The following is a 19,219-nucleotide window of genomic DNA, read 5'->3' as shown; positions in this document are numbered from 1 at the left end:
GCTTCCCATTTTCCAGCCGTCCCTTTACCTACGAACATCTGCCTCCAATCAGCTTTTAAAAGTTCTTGGCTAATACCGTCATAATTGGCCTTTCTCCAATTTAGAACTTCAACTTTTAGATCTGGTCTATCCTTTTCTATCACTATTTTAAAACGAATAGAATTATGGTCGTTGGCCCCAAAGTGCTCCCCCACTGACATCTCAGTCACCTGCCCTGCCTTATTTCCCAAGAGTAGATCAAGTTTTGCACCTTATCTAGTAGGTACATCCACATACTGAATCAGAAAATTGTCTTGTACACACTTAAGAAATTCCTCTCCATCTAAACCCTTAACACTGCAGCAGTCCCAGTCTATGTTAAAATCCCCTACCATAACTGCCCTTTTATTCTTACAGATAACGGAGATCTCCTTACAAGTTTGTTGCTCAATTTCCCTCTGACTATTAGGTGTCTATAATACAGTCCCAATAAGGTGATCATCCCTTTCCACCCAAATAACTTCTCTGGATGTATTTCCGGGAATATTCTCCCTAAGTACAGCTGTAATGCTATCCCTTATCAAAACGCCACTCCACTTCCCCTCTTGCCTCCCTTTCTATCCTTCCTGTAACATTTGTATCCTGGAACATTAATCTGCCAGTTCTGCCCATCCCTGAGCCATGTTTCTGTAATTGCTATGATATCTCAGTCCCATGTTCCTAACCATGCCCTGTGTTCATCTATCTTCCCTGTTAGACCCCTTGCATTGAAATAAATGCAGTTTAATTTATTAGTTCTACCTTGTCCCTGCCTACCCTGACTGTTTGACTCGCTTCTGTTCTCAACTGTATCAGTCTCAGATTGATCTCCCTCCTCACTATCCCCCCCCAACCTTTCTAGTTTAAATCCTCCAGAGCAGCTCTAACAAATCTCCCTGCCAGTATATTAATCCCCTTCCAATTTAGGTACAAACTGTCCTTCTTATACAAGTCACTTCTACCCCAAAAGAGATTCCAATGATCCAAAAATGTGAATCCTTCTCCCATGCACCAGCTCCTCAGCCATGCATTCATCTGCTCTATCCTCCTAATTCTGCCCTCACTAGCTCATAGCTCCGGGAGTAATCAAGATATTACTACTCTTTGAGGACCTCCTTTTTAAATTCCTGCCTAACTCTCTGTAATCTCCCTTCAGAATCTCAACCTTTTCCCTTCCTATGTCGTTGGTTCCAATGTGGACAATGACCTCCTGCTGGCCCCTCTCCCACTTGAGAACATTCTGCACCCTCTCTGAGACATCCTTGATCCTGGCACCAGGGAAGCAACACACCATTCTGATTTTTCTCTGCTGGCCACAGTAATGTCTGTCTGTACCTTGGATGGAGAGTTCCCTAACACAATCGATCATTTGGGACCCAACGTACCCGACTGCATTAGAACCAGTCTCAATACCAGAAACTTGGCTGTTCGTGTTACGTTCCCTTGAGAATCCATCACCCCCTACATTTTCTAAAACAGCATACTTGTTTGAAATGGGTATAGCCACAGAAGGCTCCTGCACTAGCTGCCTACCTCTCTTACCTTTCCTGGAGTTACCCCATCTTTGTGACTGTATCTGAAACTTTCCCCCCTTCCTATAACTGCCATCCATCACATACTGTTGCTGTTGCAAATTCCTCATTGCTTCTATCTGTCTCTCCAACCAATCCATTCAATCTGATAAGTTTCACAACCAATAGCATTTATGGCAGAAATAATCCACAGTAACCCTTAAACTCGCTTTAAAGTTCCACATCTGACAAGAAGCACATATCTAAAAGCCATTTTTGCTCCTTCACAATCTACAGACCCAGAAAATAACACCGTCTTATTCTTCTACAAACCACTGCCCCAGGTTAAATTAATAGTTATGGCTTATATTTTAAGTTTAATCAAGAGACATATCTCAAAAAGTATACAATCGAGAAAGAACCCACTCTACTCACTACTACAGATTTTCTGGAGGTCACACTTAAAAACAATACACTTATCTGCTTCTATGCTGTGAACTTCACCCAAACAGTTCCTCCAATATCAGTTGTGAAATTCACTGTTAGTTAATTTTCCCAGACGTACTCCGATGTCCAGCGATACATGAATTTAAACAGCAAAGACAATAACTGTGCAGGTTCACTCTGGTGTTAGTTTCTTTCTCTCTCTCTCTCTCTCCTGCACTGACCTCACCATGTCCTTCCTTTGTTTGTTCTTGTCCCTTTTAAACTGCTGTTGTTTTTACTTTTCTTTTCCAAAGTTCCAAAACAATGCAACATATGAAACAGTAATTGCTGCTCCTGTAATTTCAGGAAATCACCTTCAACACCGAAAATACCTCAATAAAGGAGCAGCTGTTATAGCCAGAAATTTTTCCCATCCACCATCATGGATTACCCTGAATCGACATATCTGCAATAGTTCCAGAGAATTATGTCCTAGGCCCAAATATCTTCAGCTGCTTCATCAATGACATTCCCTCCAGCATAAGGTCAAAATAAAGATGTTTGCCAATGATTGCCCAATGTTCAACACCATTTGTAACTCCTCAGATACTGAAGCAGTCCAAGTTCAAATGCAGCAAAACCTGCACAATATCCAGGCTTGGGCTGACAAGTGGCAAGTAACATGCATGCCCCACAAATGCCAGGCAATAACCATCTTCAATAAGAGACAATCTAACCAACACCCTATGGTATTCAATGGTGTCACCATCACTGAATCTCCAAGTGTCAACATCCTGGGGGTTCCCGTTGATCAGAAACGGAACTGGACTCCCAATATAAATATAGTGGCTACGAGAGATGGGCCAGTGGCTATGAATACTGCAATAAGTAATTCAACTCCTGACTCCCCAAAGCTTGTCCACCAAGGCACAAGTCTGGAGTATGATGGAATACCCCAACTACACTACATGGGTGTAACTCTGACAACACTCAAGAAGCTTGATACTATCCAGAACAAAACAGCTGACTTGATTGTCATTACATCCACAAGTATCCACTCTCTCCAAGAGGACTAACTACAAGATGCATTGCAGAAATTCAGTAAAGATCCCTTGACAGCACATTCCAAACATCCACTTCCATCTAGAAGGACAAAGGAATTCCACCACTTGCAAGTTCCTCTTCAAGCCACTGACTATCCTGACTTGGAAATATATCTCAATTATTTCATTGCCACCAGATCAAAATTCTGGAATTCCCTCCCTAACAGAAGTCAGATCCCACCTACAGCAGATGCACTGCAGCACTTCAAGAAGGTGGCTAATCACCACCTTATCTCGGACAACTTTGGATGGCAATAAATATTGTCTCAGCTCGCAACATCCACATCCCACGAGTTAATTATAAAAAAGCTTGAATTCTAACATAATGGAAAGATATATAGATTTAAGTTATGTTGTGTGTGTGTGTGTTATAGCTAGCTGGAATTAATTTAATATTTCAATTCATTAAACTCATTAAAAGTCATGATCATGTAAATGACAGAGCAAGCCAGAGGTGCTGAATGGGTCACTCCTGCTCCAGACTTGAAAGTTCACATGCATGAATGTTGTTGTCACATCAATACAAGGTCCAACTGGATTGCATTTGTTCACCCACAGCCCTAACTATTCAAATTTGACACCGCAGGATCATTGGAGGAAATCCCACAGGGTCCTGGCCTCTGGGAATTTGTCAATCACCATGAACTGCTGGTTTTGGGAAAAGAAAAGAAATTTGAAGGAGAATAGGTGGAGCAGATTGAATTTTGCTAGGGATTTTGCCCTTGTTTCAGATTATGAAGCTGTGTAGCTTAGTCGTAAAGAGTGCCGGACATGTAAAAACTGACATTCTAAACCTTTTCACAGCCCACCTGTCCAATCCTATATGAATTACGTAAAGAGTATGTATCGTTGGGAATGAGTACAAAGTTGTCATCAAATTGTCCAAATAGAACCAAATGTAGAGAGATGGAATCATACTTTCAACGATGACAGTTTATGATGTCAATTGTGCCATAAAACTTAATTATTGGTTTGAAATCGACCACTTAATATGTATGTTTTTTTAAAGAAAATGTATTGTGTTTTGTGAATCTCAATTTTGATCATTTTTACGTGGACAGCAGATGTCAGTACTGATACCATATGCCAATATTCACCGTAACACTGATGAACGCTGATATTCACACTGCTCGGTTCCTCCTACTTTTCTTTGATATTTTAGTAAATACAAAATAAATATCAGCATATTCCAAGACATTTACGTATAAACATACATTTAACAAAAGCAGCACATATAGTGACAATTAAAATCTTCAATATGGAAGATAAAAGATAAAGTTTGGGCTAGGGATAAAAATAGTTTTCAAGAGGTTTGTCGATGGTGAGGGAAGCATTTCAGAACCAACATTTCCTTTATTTGGGAGAGGGTGGAAGGGGAAAAACTATAAGCTGGTTTCATTTTAATATCAATTATAGTATGTCACTGTATAAGGTGCATGTTAATTCCTGTAAGTAATCTGTGATGGTTGCTATATGGCGAACAGTAATAAATCCTCCTTGATATTTACAGGGAAGCAATTATCTAATCATAATGATGATTAAACAGCATTTTTAGAATACATATAGTGTCTGACCCTGTAACCTGGCCGATTGGTCATCACACTACAGAAAATGTGGGTCACCCTAAAGGCATCACACATCAGAAAAGGAGGCAACAAGAGACCTCCTCCAGGTTGCTGACCTCTTAACAAGCAACCAGAGGAATCAAAAAAGTTTTCAAAATCCTGATTTGGTGACCTGCATGTATTGCTAAACTGTACATAGATTTCAAATAATGCTTGAATTAAAGGATGTCACTTATACATAATATATTGTGAAGCCACGTATAAGTATTAGTTAATATTGCCTCCAATGTCTTTCAGAGAAAGTTACAAACATAACTATTAATGGAAAATATTGAAGGGTATGAGGGTTTGAAGAGATCCCTTGAATGAAAATACAAGCCCAGGAAGATAAAACTATTTAAAAGATCAGTAGAATTTATATAAAATGTTGGCTCAGTCAAAGTAACTGTGTGAAATTTTGGTTGCTCAATTATAGCAAGAACACTTCTGCTGCAGAAAGGGTGTAAAGTGAAATCGCCAGGATAATACCAAAGTTAATAAATTGTAATAATGAAAAGTATTTTGAGATGCTGGGATTGTTTTCCTGTGACTAGAGAAGGCTTAGAAGAGTTTTAATTGTAAAATCATAGAATAGTAATGCAAGTAGCACAGATGGTTTGTTTCAATCCAGTGCCAGTTCTCTACAAGATCAACTCAACAATTCCCCACTCCAGCATCTTTTTCCTTGGCCCTGCAAATATTTTTCTCTTGGGATAATTACCCAACATAGGAGCTGGTTAACTCATTTGGCTGGATAGCCAACATATGGAGTAGACAATGTGGTTCAATCCCCATTTTGGCTGGGGCAGACTCAGTACTTGCCTCCTTGCTGTACCCATCACCAAAAGTCATGACACTTTGATGCAGTTTGGGGAATAATTGCAATGGACCTGCTTCAGACAGAAAGTTTAAGAAGACAATTAATTCAATACTCTTTTGTAAGTCATGGAGTTACACAGCATGGAAACAGACCCTTCGTCAAACTCATCCATGCTGACTAGATATCCTAAACTGACCTAATCCCATTATCGAGGAGAAAGTGAGGACTGCAGATGCTGGAGATCAGAGTGGAGAGTGTGGTGCTGGAAAAGCACAGTAGGTCAGGTAACATCCGAGGAGCAGGAGAATCAATGTTTCGGGCATAAGCCCTTATCAGGAATGAGGTTTGCGGGCCGGGGGACTGGGGCCTGGGAGATATCTCCTAGCTCCCCCTAGTCCCATTTGCCAGTATTTGGCCCATATCCCTCTAAACCCTTCCTATCCATCCATCCAAACGTACCCATCCAGATGCCTTTTAAATATTGTAATTGTACCTGCCTCTACCACTTCCCTTGGCACCTTGTTCCAAATATGCCCTCTGCGTGAAAAACTTCCCCCTCAGATCCTTTTAAATCTTGCCCCTCTCACCTTGAAACTATGCCCTGTAGTTTTGGACTCTCCTACCCTGGGAAAAAGACGTTGGCTATTTATCCTATCCATGCCTCTCATGATTTCATAAAGCTCTATAAAGTCACCCCTGAGCCTATGATACTCCAGGGAAAAAAGCCCCAACCTATTCAGCTTCTTCCTCAACCTCATTCAGCCTCTAACTCACACCCTCCAATCTCAGCAACATCCCTAGAAATCTTTTCTGAACCCTTACAAATTTAACAAACATCTTTGCTATAGCAGCATAATTGAATCTGAATCTGTCACATTCTCAGGCATTACTTATAGGCACTAACACTTTGTGAAGTAGTACCTGACAGCATGCATTCATTTTGGCAATCAGAGACAGATTTGGTGTATCATGACAAGTCATTTTACAGAACAAACAAATCCTAATACCAAAAAGATATCACAAAAATACAATGTTACACCAGGGACACAGGGTATTGAGCACACAAGATGACTAGCACATGAATCTATGTTCTGGCCAGTAATAAACCAGGATATTCAGTGACTCGTCAATATGCATGAGGCATGTGAAACATATCAGTCTCCACAGTGGAGAGAGTATCTACCTCCGCACAATATTACATCCACTCCTTGGATGAAAGTAATAACAGATGCTTTCACAGGAAGTGCATGGGAAGATTACAGTTTCTTATGTTATTGGAGATAACATGAGCATCGTGACATCAGTTAAACTACCCTTTTGGTGGCAAGTACACACAAATAGAGGTGTTCAAAATCAAGAGCAATCTACTGGCACTAGACAGAGCAGACAGAGAGAGTTATTGTTCCTGTTGGCAGAAGGATCAACAACCAGATGTCACCAATTTAAATTGGCAAAAGAACAAAAGGCAAAGTGTGTATTACATGATATTTTTGTGAAATTCTTTTGGTATTAGGATTTGTTTATCCTTTAAAATGACTTGTCATGATGTACCAAAACAAATGTATGCTGTCGGGTACTGCTTTGATACAGTCAGACCTTCACTAGATAATGATCTTTCGTTACTCTTGCAATTGTACATCTTCAGCAGTTATCAATTGCGATTGTTCAAACTGGCTTTGACTAAGTGTAATAGATCAATCTTAAGACATCTTCAACTTTGTAGTCTAGATCAATGAGTAGATCAAGAGAAATATTGTTGTCTTTGTTTCATAGGGTAATCTGCGTAATCATCCTAGCTTGTATCTCACTTTGAGGTCATATTTTGCACTTTGACAAATAGATGCTGCAAACATGGTGGTGCACTTGGTAGCAGTTAATAGCATATCATTTCTAATGGCTTATGATATAATTAAACAGTGAATTTCTCACCAAATATGTCTGCGTGAAGCCGCAAAATGCCAAACAAAATAGCTGATGCCACACACCCTATATTGGTATAATTGACTTGTGCAATTTCAAGGTTTTTAAAACAAAATGAATGTGTTTCGTAACTTGATAAAAATACGCAACTAGACCTTTCAGCAATGCATCTACTTTGAGAATTGTGACTTTCCTGGGGTTGTAGTATTACAGTTGGCAAGATTTTGCCAACAGAGCCTGTTTCAGAGAGTCAATGATGGCCATCTAACCATGCAGATGGGAATCCTTTTTGAACAAATCTCTCAACAGAAATACCTACACCACAAACTTGGCAATATACAGTTGCACAAAAAGTTAAATTCGAAGCAAAGTCACAGCTCCTGGTTATCTTGTAAGGTTAGCTTTTGGTTAACATCATTCATTTTACCTGGATCAGAATGGATTCCTCTCCCTGTGTGGAGTAAATGGATCCAGAGAAGTTTATCTGGTTGACATTGCCCTGACAGTTGTCACTGTCAAGTATCAATCTTTGATGTCATCAGGAGGTAAAGTTGATGTTCATGCCCTACCTGCACCATACACCTGAACATGATATTGTCAACAATGTAAACACAACTGGGTACATTCTCAACAATCGTATCCTGATGATACTGGAAGACATCTTGACTAAGTGAAATAGAAACCACCTCAACAATACCGTTTAAATGGCATCCTAACTGTGATAAAAAAAATTGGGCTTCTTCTGTTAAATAGGTGGACCAGTAGCCCATGTTTTACAACTAAATTTAGTGAGGAAGACAGGAATGAATCAGAAAGACCAATTTGTTTTCATCCTCACAAACTTATAACTTCAAAGCCATGTTTTTGGAAATTGAGAAACAAACCTATGGCATTGGAACATGTGAAACTCACGAAACTGATCACAATTCATGGTTTTACTGTGACATAATGACATAAACACAGTGACATAAAGGAATATGAAGGATTTATATTGGAAGGGACCAAAGAGAAACCTAGAAAGATTGTTAATCTAAGAGACCGGAATTTAGTTCAAACTTTAATGTTAGTAAAAGATTTAGACCATTAGTACAGAATAGAAATATGGCTGAAAAAAGATTTTATGAAGCTTTCCATCTTGCATTCATCAGGATATGGTACAAGAAATACTGATGTGAAAGGAAAATAACCTTTATGTACTGTATGAAAAGACAGTTGTTAATTGCTTGGCAACTCCACTGTAATTGGTAGAGGCATTGCTGTGAATAACATACCAATTAGATGACAACAGAATGTGTTGACAGAGTGCTAAGCTTTGTTCAAATGTGTACCAGGTATGTTGACTCTCTTTGGTCAGGGCAATGCCTTAAGAAATGCACCAAAAAATGGTTGTCACTTATTTTGTTGAATTGAAACAGGAACTGGGTCCTGTGTATTTAAATATGTAGCTTCCAGTGCATTATAATGTAACAATTTGGGCATGACTGGCAATCTTAAATTGCCAGCATAATAATTAGCACAATCAAGATTATTCAACAAGTGTTGTCCAATTTTGTAATCACCGGATTCAGTCAGTATGCTGCTTGTTAAGAACAGCTGAAGGGAGATGCTGCTTGAAACAGAATGCCAGGCTTTGAGATGAATGATCTTCATACTAGTGTACTGAGAGGTCAAACATTGTTTTTCCATCATTTAAAATGAATACACACAAAATATGTCACTTTGGGAATTCATGCCAGGAAGCCAATGAGTCCTGAAGAATTTCCATTGATCTAACTTTATTGTATGTTGCATATGAGAATTTGTCTAAAAAGCCCTAATATGTGTTGTAGCTTTTATGTGAGGCAGCTCAAGCTAGAGATCAGCAGTATGTAGTGTAGCCAATGTCTTTTTAAGGCATAGCAATATATCTGCAATTCTCTACCTGCTGATCTCTCCTTCTGCTCTTTTTTGGCAAACAATCCATTTCTGTTCTTTTCTGAGTGGATGGGTCAAGAATATTGCCTTCTGAAGAATATTGGTAAGACTCCTATTGCAACATTTTGGAAAAAATGCGTAGTCTGGCCCATGCCTTCTCCAACTTGTAGTGCTAGGCATTGATTGGCTGAGCCCGAGACCTTCAAAACAACCCTTGCAGACTGTTCTGGAAGAACAGGGCCCAGAAATTGTCAATCTTTGTTTTTATGGATCCAGGGAATTGCTCCTTCTAGGCCCACAGAAAAACCTTTGACTTACTATTGTTATAAAGAGTTGTGATCCAAATATTATTTTATTTAAAGATAATGTGGGGCCATATCTCAACATTCTAAGCAAAGAACAGTTCACTAAAAAAAAGACATTGGCTTCAACAAAAGTAATTTTGCACCTGCATGAAGAAGGGAACTCAGATGGAGATATTCAATTGAAAGGGTTTCAGAGAGAATTCATATGGCTCAGTTTGTGAGTGGAATGTGAGTGTACATTTTTGAACTAATTAAGAGGAAACTGACTTGCCTGAAGAGCAATGGCCCATTGCTCCCTCACTTTATCTTTGCAACTCCTCTCAGCAAAGGTGTGAACTGAAATCCTACCAGAGGTCATTTTCCCACTTGTAGACAATTCCTATAACTCCTTCCTGTTCAACACTGGGTATGCCAGAATGTCAAATAATGTATTGGTTCAGGAAAGAATGGAAGATCGGACTACAATCACAGACTGCAGCACTTCAAGAAGGTGGCTTACCATCAACTTCTCAAAAGTCATTGGGGATTTTTAAAAAAGTGCTGGCCTTTTCAGGGACTCAAACATGCCAGTGATAAATAAAGTTATTTACTTCTGCTACTGAAAAAAAAAGAGACATGTTGCTTTATATCTTCATTATGCACTCCTCAGGAAAATGCAAGAATGGCAAATTCCCAATGCTCACAACATTGTATATTACTGGAGAAAAGGGCACAGATTAGCTGACAAACTGACCCTGATAAGCTGAGGCATTATATGAAGAAAACAATGGGCAATCATTTACTCTTCAAGCTCCCTGAGATTTCAGAAAGGCATAAGACAAGAACATGTTCATTTTGCTTGCAGAGAATGGATCCCTGAATATCAAGGTGTATCACTTCTATCAAGTACAATTACAGTCTGTCGTCTACCTATTGCTAGCAACAAAAGGGATATGTTGCTTAATTCAAACACCCAATTGATCAGACATGCAGGTATGTCGGCCATCTCCTGTTCAATGCAATTCCATAGCCACCACAGAAAATGTTGAAGAAACTCAGCAGGTTTGGCAGCATTTGTGGAGAGAAGCAGAATTATTGTTTCAAGTTTGGGATCTGCACTTACTATATATAAGTAACATATAGTCAAATACAGGGACCCATTCTCTGCAATAAAATGAATAAGTTCATGTCTTATACCTTTTTTGAGAAAAAAACTTGTGCTCCCAATTACTTTCTCCTTGACATTACATAGAAACATAGAAGATAAGAGCAGGATGAGGCCATTTGACCCCTCCAACCTATTTCACCATTCCTCATGATCATGGTTGATCATGATCTCAAAACCCTAAACCTGCCCTTCCCCATATCACTTGACCCCTGTAGCCACAGCAGCTATACCTACCTCCTTCTTGATAACTTGCTTTAGTCAATCAAAATCATCATTCCAATCAATTAGCACTCTTTTCTTGTCTAGTATAAATGCCTGTGATTGTTTGAAACTTGTCACTCTTGCATTAGTCCTGATCAGTGCAAGATGAAAAGCTTTGGGAATGTGTCTGTCTTTTCAGCAATACTCAAGGTCTTTACTGCCAAGTCACTATTTTCTTTCTCCTATAAAAATGCAAAGCAGTACGGAACTGCTGAAAGCTTATTTTATGTAAAGAGCCATTAAAATTGATATTTTTGTTGTTGTCTAACTATTTTCATTTTTATTCTATTTATGGGAATTTTGAGAGCTGCAAATATAATTTTTGTTTCTCACTACCAATGTCTGTAATGCAGAAGCAAGCACAGAGCATGTGTGAGCAGATAAATCATGCTACAACTGAAGCTTGCCTGCTACATAAATAAAAAGCATGTGTGATTGGCACAGTAAGTAATTGGTACTCTGAGTGCTTTCTCTTTTGTAAAGGCCCCACTTGTGTTGTGATTGGTGAAACAGGCAATCTGTCTAGATTTTCCAATCAAGGTCTGCAGCATTCATTTGCTAAATGGAGATTCCCAAACACAGCATTGTCTTCATTGCTATTTTCTGTTTCAGATTACATTTGCTTCTGATTGAACATGCCAATGTTAAAAATCCAATTTCTCATTATTTGCACTGATTTTAGCTTCCTTTTGCCTCTCTATATTAAGGAACCATTTCATAGTGCTGAACACAATATTAAAATCAGCTCACAGGGCTAATAGCAAGATAGCTATGACGTCAGGCAATTGCTTTAATAATTATTTATTTCTCTTGTGTTTTGAAGGGCTTTTGTGACTAAAACTGCACCAAGACTTTTATATTTCTGCTCGATGTTGTAGAAAGGGTTCACCAGTATTAATGAGATCTGCTTTCAGTGAAGAAGATAGATGCCAAGCTGGTCAGGCTTGCAACTGAAGTACTCAGTATCCACCTATTGGTACTGTGGAATATACATCACTTTACTTGTCTGGGAAGCAGTGCCTGTGGAGGCTATGATTCACAAGGGAAGCCACTTCTGAGTTATGCCATATGCTACTGGCAGACCTGCAGCCAAAACACCACAGGTACGGCACAGGCAGCAGTTCAAAAGATCAGAGCTACAGCCAACCTTAGGGCTTTGGGGCTGTTTGAAGCCACTGCTGGGACATTGTAAATAAGAACCATTCAGTGCTGCATGGTTGAAGCAGTTCACAGACGTATTGTTTGCTGAACCGTCATAGCTCCTTTCTTCACGGGGAACTGATAACAGCAAGAAGGAGCCCTGAAATTTAACAGAGCGGCATAAACACCAATGACTTCTGCCCTCTCACTTTCCCTCACTAATCTGGGATCTCGAGAGGTTCTACTCATGTGGGGTGAAAGATTTTTGGCATGTCACTATTACAGACTGTTGTTACAAATATAATTTGTTTTAATAAGACTGGTATTTTTTGGTACAGTGTCTTCAATTTAGGATGAGATGAAGTAAGTCGTACAATCTGATAAGTGGTAAGTATCATAGAGTAGACTAGGGGGAGAACCCATGTGATTCTGGAAAGGAAAGGCAGGACGGAGAGCAGAAGTAAATGAAAAGAGACATTCACAACCGGGGGCCTGCTAACAATAATAACCACCCTCATCACCACCATAAATACCACATTCTCCTAGCTGCTTTCAATTCTAAAATAGGGTCACTGGACTTGAGACATTAACTCTGTTTTCTCTCCACATATTCTGCCAGATCTGCTGAGTTTCTCCAGCAATTTCTTGTTTTGTTACAGATTTCTAACATCCACGATTCTTGTTTTTTTTAGGAAAAGGACAGGCCAATCAAGTCCCCAGTCTGTTCTGCTATTCAGTTAAAGCATGGTCATTCTCTACCTTCATTCTACTTACATAACATAGAAACGTAGGAACACAAAGAGGCAATTCAGCCCATTGAGCCTTCCCCTCTATTCAAGATGGCTAATTGAATGCTTCAATGCCTTTTACTCATCCCATCCCTATAGTGTGGCTGATCACAGAGTCATAGAGATATACAGACCCTTCAGTCCAACGTGTTCATGTTGACCAGATATCCTAAATTAATCTAGCCCAATTTGCTAGCATTTGGCCCATCTCCCTCTAAACCCTTCCTATTCAAATACCAATCCAGATGCCTTTTAAATGTTGTAATTGCACCAGCCTCTACCACTTCCTCTGGCAGCTCATTCATACGTTCACCACTCTTTGTGTGAAAAAGTTGCCACTTAGGTCCCTTTTAAATCTTTCCCCTCTCACCCTAAACACATGCCCTCTGGTTCTGGACTCCCCACCCCAGGGAAAAGGCCTTGTCTATTTAACCTATCCATGCCACTCATGATTTTATAAACCTCTATACAGTCACCCCTCAGCCTCTGACACTCCAGGGAAAACAGTCGGAGTCTATTCAGCCTCTCCCGATATTATTTGCTATCAATTGAATTGAATTTATTGTCACGTGTACCGAAGCACAGTGAAAAGCTTTGTCATGTCAGCAGCCTAGGCAGATCACAGGGTTAAATAGCATAGATAAGTAAATAATAGATAAACAGTGGCAAAAACAAAAACACAGGTACAGTCGAATGCTAAGAGTTTGTCAGTCCATTCAGTATTCTAACAACAGCAGGGTAGAAACTGTTTCAAAACTGGCTGGTGCGTGTGTTCAGGCTTCTTTTCCCTGATGGTAGAGGCTGTAGAAAAGTATTGCCAGTTTGGGATGAATCTTTGAGAATGCTGGCAGCCTTTCCTTGAAAGTGGGCCTGGTAGATGGATTCTATAGATGGGAGGTTGGCCCTTGTGTTTGTCTGGGCCGAGTTCACCACTCTCTGTAACCATCTCCGATCTTGAATGGTATAGTTGCCATATCAGATAGTGATATATCCAGACAGAGTGCTCTCGATGGCGCACCTATATAAGTTTGCAAAGGTATTCACCATCATGCCAAATTTCCTCAGCTGTATGAGGAAGAAGAGACATTGTTGGGCTTTTGTAACCAGTGCGTCCACATGAAGAATCCAAGAAAGCTTGTTGTTGATGACCATTCCCAGGAGCTTGACACTCTCCACTCATTCCACCTCTGTGCTGTTAATGTGTGGGGGACCTGAGTAACGTCCTGTCGAAGGTCAATATTGAGTTCCTTGGTTTTGCCAGTATTCAGAGCAAGGTTGTTCTCAGTGCACCATTTCTCCAGGTCTTCCGCCTCCCGTCTGTATTCTGTTTCGTCACCATCTGAGATTCAACCGATTATGGTGATGTCATCAACGAACTTGTAAATGACATTAGTCTGGTATTTGGCAACACAGTCATGGGTATACAGTGAGCACAGTACGGGGCTGAGTATGCACCCCTGGGGGGCTCCAGTGTTGAGTGTTAGTAAGGAAGAAATATTGTCCACAGTCTTCACTGATTTTGGCCTGTGGGTCAGGAAACTGAGCATCCAGTTGCAGAGAGTTGGGCTTAGTCTGAGATCACTAAGTTTAGTAAATCAGTCTCAAAGGATAATAGTATTGCAGGCTGAACTGTAGTCAATAAGTAGGATTCTTACATAGTTGTTCTTGGTGTCAAGATGTTCTAGGGAGGAATGAAGAGCAAGTGATATGGCATCTGACGTGGATCTGTTGGTCCGATAGGCAAATTGGAGTGGCTAAAAACAATGACTGCAGATGCTGGAAACCAGAGTCTAGATTAGAGTGGTGCTGGAAAAGCACAGCAGTTCAGGCAGCATCTGAGGAGCAGTAAAATCGATGTTTCGGGCAAAAGCCCTTCATCAGGGATACAACCTGATGAAGGGCTTTTGCCTGAACGTCGATTTTCCTGCTCCTCAGATGCTGCCTGAACTTCTATGCTTTTCCAGCACCACTCTAATCTAGAAATTGGAGTGGGTCAAGAGTTGTGGGGAGGCTGAAGTGATTAATGCCATGACCAGCCTTTCAAAGCACTTCATGACCACCAAAGTTAAGGCCACTGGGCGGTAGTCATTGAGACATGCTGCACGAGCTTTCTTAGGCACAGGGATGATGTTGGCCCTCTTGAAACAGGCAGGGACAGTGGCCTGCTGTAGGGAGAGGTTGAAGATATCCGAGAAGATTTCTGTCAGTTGATCTGCGCATGCTCTGAGTGCACGGCCTGGTACTCCGTCTGGTCCCATCGCTTTCCTTGGATTCACATGAAGGAAAACTGATCTGACCTCTGATGCAGTGACTGTTGGGATATGTTCATCAGGACTTGTCGAAATAGGTGTTACCTCTCCACCGAAATTCTGCTCAAAGCGAGCATAGAAGGCGTTGCGACGATCTGGGATGTGTCATCGTCTGCACTGTCTCTTTTTAGAATCTGTGATGTCAGCTTCTCAAACCCTGGCAACATCCTTGTAAGTCTTTTCTGAATGCTTTCAAGTTTCACAATATCCTTCCTATAGTAGGGAGACCAGATTGGCACACAATATTCCAAAAGTCAGATACCTATCAACTTCTAGCTTAAACATAATCAAAGACTAAACCCCCACTGTCTTCTGTGGTAGAGATTTCCAATAGTTCACAATCTTCTGAGTCAAAACATTCTTCATCTCAGACCTAAATAGCAATTCCCTTACATTTAAGTTATGCCTCTTTGTTCTAGACTTCTATCAAGGAATACATCTCGTCTTTATTAATCCTGTCTACCCACTTAAATATTTTGTAAATTTCAGAACGATCAACTCTCATTCTTTGAACCTTGAAAGAATACCAGCCTAGTTTGCCCAATCTCACTTCAAGGGACAGTCCCACCATCCAACGTTTAAGTCTGGTGAGCCTTCCTTTTCTTGCGATCCACTACCAACCTGATTTTCCCAGTCCTCCTGCATATTGAAATCCCTCATGATCACTATTACCCTGCCTTTCTTACACGCCTTTTCTATCTCTTGGTGTATCTTGTTCTCCACATCCTGACTACTGTTTGGAGGCCTGTACATAACTCCCTTTTTTTTTAACCTTTGTGGTTCCTCAACTCTATCCACACAGATTTTACATCATCTGACCCCACATTATTTCTTGCTTTCAATTTAATTTCATTTCTTACTAATAAGGCAATCCTGCTGTGAGAAACAAGACTCACAAATCAATAAATTTCGGTCTGAGTCAAATTCTGAAGCAGCAAATTTTATTGATACGAACTTGCAAGAACGAGTGTCTAACAAGATGGCACCTTGACCTGAGGGTTACATTCTGATTTATGCAGTTCAGCTGTGTCTCGGTCCTCGCCTTTCACCCCATTGGTTACTTTTGCTGTAGCGCGTAGCCTATCACAAGTTCTAGCTTCACTCCACCTTTGTCTAGCTTCTCTCTGCGTCTGTTTACCTCTCCCATTACTCTAAGCCTGTTGCCACTTACTCTTATTTATCTCATTCCCTATATGTGACTATCCTGGCATAGTTTGGTGTCTTCGTGCGATCATCCTGCCAAACTAAATTCCATCCGTTGGCCATATCCCTCCTGAGACTGGCACACTATTCTCCTGTTACTGGTACATCCCGCTCCATGGTTGCTCTGCCCTATTAGTCATAGATAATTCTACCTATTTTCACTTCTCCTATTCCCCTATGCCTGGTACATCCTGCTCCACGATTGCTTTGCCTTATTAATCATAGATAATTCTACCTGTTTTCACTTCTCACTGTTTAGCATTTGCATGAGCAGCCCAATTTTATCATGCAAGGTTTTGCAGAAGCAACACCTGTTCCCTTATTCTGTACAATTTTAACCCTATACCTTACAATTTCCCCCCCTTTTCCTTTTTGGCTACTAATTGTTGTCTTCTGCATTTGCCTCATATGTCGCCTTCCAGTTCGCTAGCATCATCACTGAGACTTCATTTATAGTGGCTAATTCCTTAAGGTCACCCATCCCCTCATTGTTCAAGAGGTTGAGTTCCTCTGTCTGATTACCTTTTAGGGGTATTTGTTTTGCCAAGGCCATCTCAATTAGCTGTTGGGTTAACCCTCGTACACAAGATATGATACAACAGCCAATTGCTGTCAGTACCCCTGCTACCACTATCAGGGAGGTGAGGCTGGAGACTACCATTCCCTTCCATTTCCCAAACCATGATTCCAGTCATCCCATGAGTGACGTGTCCACTCCTGAATTCTCAGCCAATTCTTCCGCCAAGGTGGTCAATCTTCACAAGGCACAAGAGATTGACCCATCAGGTGCTGTATTATTTGGAATAAAGGTACTACAACTACCTCCTAACATCACGCATACACCCCCTTTTTCGGCTAGGTTCATATCTAAGGCTAGTCTGTTTTCCCAGGCCATCCTGCTGGTTGCATCAAGTTGCTCGGAAATACCCTTGACTGCATCTCTAGTGTAATTGATCAATCTTTGCTGGTTGTAAAAAAATATAGTTTATCCAATCCACATTCTTCTTGACAGTTACCCACCAAAATAGAGCCGATTCAAAACCTGCTGCAATCTGGTTGCGGGCCTTGAACTCATCGGGGACCCCTCTAGGAACTCCTATAGAGTCGAGATAAATCCTATCATCAAAGGAAGTATCTAATAACGACCTTTTACTCCTCCCATTCTTTGTTACTACCACCTTCTCCTTCTCAAATGCCAAGATGAATGGGATTGCCAATTGCACATATCCCTCTCCAGTCAGGAGGTAGGGTAGGTCGCAATATTCTGCCTCCACAGTACCACCAGAGATTTGCCCGGGGAACCCCAAGTGCTGAGTAGTTCCCTCCTTTATCCGTTTCGGCGTCATTCTGAGTTTCTATACATAACCTCAGCTCCCCCAAGTCTCTGGACCGATTTGTACCTTGTCAGCTTAAACACGATGTGTGATTCCCGACCATGTCAAAAACTGGGGGGGGAGCTTTCAAATCTGTCTTCTCCAAGGGAGGGAATATTAGAGATAGGGATGTACAATTCCTATCATTCCATGCAGTCTTATCCTGATACAGGGCTATCATACATTCCATGCCCTTCCTGTTTTGGTCCCACCCGAGCGGAAAGGGGATTATGTGGGCAACCAGTCTACTGGAGGCACATGCATAGCTTTTATTCAGAGTTTTAACAGTGTACTTTACCAATCAACGCAGGTATTTGCATCCCCGTATCGAGTTTCTATTTCAATGGTCTGCTTCAAGTCCTTCACCTCTCTAATTTTTAGCACCTTTGGGCTGTTGGGAGGGGCAAAAGGTTGTATCTTACTATCAAGTTATTCGGCTCGGTTTCCATTTCCTACGGCTATTTGGAAACAGCAGCTCGAAAAACACTTCCCCAGTGGCTTCCATTACTATCTTTAAATCGTTACTAAGGAGTCGAGACCCGTTTTTACGGGGAAAGGAGTCTTCAGAGGAGGTATTTTTAATGGTGAGATATATCAGGTGGCACTTTCTGTCAGGACAATCTAGGGCTGGGCGAAAGGGGGCTCTATGGATAATGATGCCAGGTGGCGGTTCATGTCCAGTAGGGTCTTGAGAAGGATTTTGGAGGAAATATACTCCCTCTGATACTTTACATCTGTGCAATTTACTAGGCTGCAAGCATCGACCTCTATTACTTGTGGATATTCAGACTCGGGGACCGTTAATAACAAATATGGAGATGACAGCATCGTTTGACAAAATCCCAATACTAAGAAAGCTAATATGGTAACCCTAAGCATCCCCAGCATCCTACAATAGTATTGAAGGACCGAGAGATTTAACATGCAATACAATATATAGATATCAAAAAGGAACTACCTCGCGTCTGCATAAAAATCAGTTACTTAAAGTCTTTTGAGTCTGAGTTTCAGTGGTTCTTCCGTCGATTCGGCTGTCCAGACTTCTTTCTTAACCTGGGATTCCACCAGTCCTTTAATCCTGGTGTAGTGAGTCCAGCCTTTCTCCGCCGTGCGTATCGCCGTTTCATTTGTCAAAAGAGCCTGGTTCGGTCCCTCCCAATCCGATTGCAATTTAGTTTCTGTCCGTGACTTAATTAGGACCCAATCTCCTGGCTGGATGGGATGAATGGTGAATGTAAGGGGCGGAGTCTGTGCCAGTAATCCTTGTCTCCTAAGAAAAGACAAAGACGAGGACAAGCCCAGTATATGCTTCTTTAAGAACAGATCTTTAGTCTCCAGGATTGGCAGTTCCCCTTTCGTTCCCAGATAGGGCAGGCC

Source organism: Chiloscyllium plagiosum, chromosome 4, assembly GCF_004010195.1.
Source record: "Chiloscyllium plagiosum isolate BGI_BamShark_2017 chromosome 4, ASM401019v2, whole genome shotgun sequence".
Classification (NCBI taxonomy): Eukaryota; Metazoa; Chordata; class Chondrichthyes; order Orectolobiformes; family Hemiscylliidae; genus Chiloscyllium; species Chiloscyllium plagiosum.
The sequence above is the reverse complement of the archived record's forward strand: the minus strand, read 5'-3'. Positions refer to the sequence as shown.